At 37.2% G+C, this 5,196-nt stretch overlaps 1 non-coding gene across 1 annotated transcript; it reads right to left on the bottom strand.

Moving 5' to 3' along the window:
- Window positions 1-4,799: 4,799 nt before the first annotated feature.
- On the bottom strand, window positions 4,800-4,905 carry LOC121228491 (small nucleolar RNA R71). The gene has a single exon (XR_005926067.1). It is a non-coding gene; the product is annotated as a small nucleolar RNA R71 (small nucleolar RNA).
- Between the last annotated feature and the right edge of the window lie 291 nt (window positions 4,906-5,196).

The raw sequence follows: 5,196 nt of genomic DNA, 5'->3' as shown, positions 1-5,196 counted from the left end.
TTGACAGATTAAGCATTTTGAAACAAAGTCAGAGATGTCTCGTTTCATACCATGCCACCAATAAAGCTGTTTCAGATCATTATACATCTTCGTACTACCTGGGTGAACAGATAACTGACTATTGTGAGCTTCATTTTAAATCATCTGAATCAATTCTAAATTCCTCAGAACGCATATTCGGTTTCTAAATCTCAAACAGTCATCTGCATCAACTCGAAACTCTGAATTAGCATTTGAATCACATTGAGTCATTTCACTATCAACTTATTATCAACCTTCTGAGCATCACAAATTCGTTGAACAAATAACGGTCTTGCTTTCAATTCAGCTATTATTGAACCATCATCAGACATAGCCATATGTGCATTCATTGCACGCAAAGTAAACAGTGATTTACGGCTTGAAGCATCAAGAACAACATTAGCTTTTCCCGGGTGATAGTCAATCACAAGCTCGTAGTCTTTTAGCAATTCTAAGCATCAGTGTTGACTCAAATTGAGATCTTTCTGAGTTATCAAGTGTTTCAGGCTTTTATGATCAGAATAAACATGACATTTCTCACTGAACAGATAGTGCCACCATATTTTCAATGCAAACACAATAGCTACCAATTCTAAGTCATGTGTCGGATAGTTCCTTTCATGCGGCTTTAACTGTATTGAGGCATAAGCTATAACTCTGCCTTCCTGTATAAAAACACAACCCAAACCATTTAAACATGCATCACTATAAATAACAAATTCTTTACTCGATTCTGGCTAAACCAGTACTGGAGCTTCGGTTAAAAGGGCTTTCAACTGATCAAAGCTTTTCTGGCACTTTTCTGACCACTCAAACTTAACATCTTTCTATAATAGCTTTGTCATCGAGGCTGCAATCATAGAGAAACCTTTCACGAACCATCTATAATACCCAGTAAGTCCCAGAAAACTTCGGACTTCAGAAACATTCTTAGGAGGTTTCCAATTAAGTATAGTTGATATTTTGCTGGATCAACTCGAATACCTGTTGTTGATACCACATGACCCAAAAAACTAACTTCACTTAACCAAAATTCACATTTACTAAATTTCTCATACAACTGCTTATCTAACAAACTCGATAACACAAGTCTCAGATGTTCAGCATGTTCAGTTTCATCACCAGAGTAGATCAAAATGTCATCTATGAACACAACCACAAATCGATCCAGATACGGTCTGAAGATTCGATTCATCAAATCCATGAAAACAGCAGGTGCATTAGTAAATCCAAAAGGCATAACCAAAAATTGTAATGTCCATACCTCGTTCGAAAAGCAGTCTTTGGCATATCAGAGTCTTTAACTCACAATTGATAGTAGTCTGATCTCAAATCTATCTTCGAAAACACTGTAGCCCCTTTCAGTTGATCAAACAAATCATCAATCCGTGGCAACGTATATTTATTCTTTATAGTCACCTTATTGAGTTGTCTATAATCAATACGAAACCTCTATCTGTCAACTCTTGCAACTGAGATTTCAATTACTTTAATTCTGTAGGTGTCATTCTATACAGAGCTATGGATATCGAAGTCGTCCTAGGCATTAACTCAATACCAAACTATACCTCCCAGATAGGTGGCAAACCCGGTAATTCTTCAGGAAACACATTTGGATACTCACATACAACTGGTACTGATTCAATATTTCTTTCAGTCACTTTACTGTCAAGCACGTAGGCAAAATAAGCTTCACACCCTTTTCTCACATATTTTTGAGCTAGCATTGAAGAAATCACTATTGGTAAACCATTCAATTCACTAGATTCAATCCGAATAACCTCATCATTCTGGCTCTGCAGATCAATGGTCATTTTCTTGCAGTTCACAACAGTATCATGTAAAGTCAAGCAATCCATACCCAGAATTATATCGAACTCATCAAGTGGAAGCAACATCAAATCAGTCAAAAAACATGAATCTCAGACCATCAAGGGACAATTCTTATACACTCTATCAACCATAACACACCGGCTCAAGGGGTTTGACACTTTAATCACAAACTCAGTAGACTCAACAGATAGAGTCTTGCTGAATACTAAAGTCTCACAGACATAAGAATGAATTGAACCAGGATCAATCAATGCAATTACATTAGTATCATAGAGAGTAAATGTACCAGTAATGACATATGGGGATGAAGCCTCCTCGCGTCCGCGTATAGCATAGGCTCTGGCAGGTGCATGAGCCTTAGATCTAGCTGTTGTATCTTTAGTCTCTCTTGGATTGCCACCATATTAACCGCATTTCTGGGTGGTCTATCTTGAGCTGCAGTATTATCTGATCTCATGTTCTGCACTGGATTTTCTTTAGCTAACTCTGGGCAATCTCCAATATAATGATCCATCGATCTACATCTAAAACAGGCCCGATCGTGTAATCTGTAGCTACCGGGATGTCGTTTACCACAATGCTTACACTCAGGTTGATTAGATCTGACATTACCCACATTGCTACCGAGGTAGCTCTCGAGCTCACAGGTGGTCTATTCTGATCTAGTCGAGAGTAACCCGAAATGGCTTTTGAACGACTGAAGACATCATGGAACTTCTTCGGTACCGACTGGATTGACTTACTGAATGATCTCTTACACGAGTCTCTAGCTTGAAAATTAGCTTTTCTTTTCTCTTTCCCGAGGTCTTCAGCTTTGCAGGCTCACTCAACCAGTACTACAAACTCTTTTATCTTAAGTATGCCAACTAACAGTTTAATGTCTTCATTTAGCCTATCTTCGAATCTGATAAACCGTCATTTATACATATTTTTACCCCATGATTAACGCATTTTATGGATGATTTTTCCTTAGAATTGGTGAATTCGATGCTCCTAATACCTTAATTTCATGTTTTATACTTAGGTGAGCACAGGAGAGCGAAAAGAATGAGAAATGAGACAAAAACAAAGAAAATGGGCCAAAGTACGAAATCAACACGGCCTGGACTTCCTCAAACGGGCATACCACACGGCCGTGTCAATCTGACAGAATCAAAGCAGGACTCACACGGGCGTGACCCTACTGAGCCCAAGTTGAGTCCAATTAAGAAAAAACTAATTTTGAGGGTTCCTAGGCATTCCAAAGCCTATAAATATACCCTAGAGGAAGAGGAAAGGGGACACAGAGAGAAGGAGGCAGGGAGCTACTCAAGGGAAGCCGATTGATCCATCTCAGAAGCCGGAGTCACCATCAAGACTGAAGATCTCCCCTCAATTTCCCTTCAGGAGTTTTGGGTTTTCTTTATGTTTTGTATTCATTATTCTTCTGAGATGTTTTCTTTTTTGGTTATGAACTAAATCCCCTAAATACCTATAGGGAATGAAACCTAAGACGAATCTTGTTATTATTTTCTGAATTGTATGATAAATAGTTAACTTGTTCTTAACTATGCGTTCTTAATTCTTGTTTTGATATCCCAGGATACTGATTCAAGATAAGCTCTTATTCAAAGGAGGAATAGACCTTCTCTAAGAGTACATTTGTCATAATTAAGTGGAGTTGATTGCGTGCCTAGACATAGGGTGACAAGATTTTGCCGGATTAGGGTGAAACCTAATAAGGGGATCCATAGATCAAGTTAATACAACCCTAGGGTGTTAATTAGAGAAAAGTCTCAATTATTCAATCTAGTGATTAGACATTATTAGTCCTGAATAGGGATAATAACATAACTTAGGGATCTCTACGGGATAAGTTAAATGAATAAATCGTCCGATTCGGAGCCAGAATAACAAGTAAAGTCTAAGTGGATTTTTCCTTAGGTATTGTCTTAATTCAATCATTTTCCAAAAGTAATCCCCCAATTCTACTTTCTGCGAATTCTTAGTTTAGATAATTAGTTAGTTAAAACAAAACCCCCTTATTCTTAGGCTAGATAATGAAAAGACAATCATTACAAGTACTTTTAGTTCCTTTGGGTTTGATAATCTGGTCTTGCTAAAACTATACTACTGTTCGATAGGTACATTTGCCTACATCGTGATAATAGTTACTTTCAAGAACGATTAATTATAAATATTTAAAACCTATTACGAAATCACGCGATCAAGTTTTTGGCGTCGTTGCCGGGGAACTAAGATATTAGGAACTCTCAATTTTTATTACTTTAGCTATTTATTTTTCTTACAATTTAATTTTAATTTTAATTTTATTATTATTTATTAATTTACTTTTTCTCTCTCTTAGAGGTTTTTATAGTTTATGACTAGAAGAAACCTGTCAGTACCACTACTTTTTGACGAAGAAATCGATCGTACAGTTCGTAGAAACCAAAGAGAAATAAGGCGAAGCTTAAAATACACAGAGAACGAACAAGAGGACAATACTCAAACCCCAACCAAAGAGATGGCTGAAAACCAAGATAATCAGCTACCTCCTGCGATACACATTGAACTAGCGAATCAGAATCCTGCTCTTCGTCCTATGTATGATTTCGCTAAACCTACTTTAACAGGAACTGAGTTAAGTATAGTTAGGCTTGCTATTGCTGCAAATAATTTTGAACTAAAACCTAACACTATTCAAATGATACAGTAATTTGTTCAGTTTGATGGTTTGCAAGATGAGGATCCGAACACTCACTTGGCAAATTTCCTAGAATTCTACGATACATTTAAAATTAATGGCATTTCTGACGATGCCATTCGTCTTTGGTTATTCCCTTTTTCATTAATGAACAAAGCTAAACAGTGGTTGAACTCGTTACCACGAGGGTCAATTACTACTTGGGAACAAATGACAGAAAAATATCTATTAAAATATTTTTCGCCGGCTAAAACGACCAAATTACATAATGATATCTCTTCGTTTGTGCAGGTGGACTTAGAAACTCTTTATGATGCATGGGAGAGATACAAGGACTTACTGAGAAGGTGCCCTCACCATGGGTTACCACTTTGGCTACAGGTTCAAACATTCCATAATGGCCTGAGTCCTTCGACTCGACAAATGGTTGATGCAGCTGCTGGCGGAACTATCAATAATAAAGCACCTGAAAATGCTTATGAGTTGATTGAAGAGATGTCACTGAATAACTATCAGTGGCAAGTCAGGAGGACTAAGCCAACTAAAAAAGTAGGCATTTATAACATCGATTCGGTTACTATTCTGTCAAACCAGGTAGAACTTCTAAATAAAAAGATTGATGGTTTACTTGGTTCTGCTCAGGTACATCCAGTAAT

This window comes from Gossypium hirsutum, chromosome A04, assembly GCF_007990345.1.
Source record: "Gossypium hirsutum isolate 1008001.06 chromosome A04, Gossypium_hirsutum_v2.1, whole genome shotgun sequence".
Taxonomy (NCBI): domain Eukaryota; kingdom Viridiplantae; phylum Streptophyta; class Magnoliopsida; order Malvales; family Malvaceae; genus Gossypium; species Gossypium hirsutum.
This window is presented reverse-complemented; position numbering and strand designations above follow the sequence as displayed.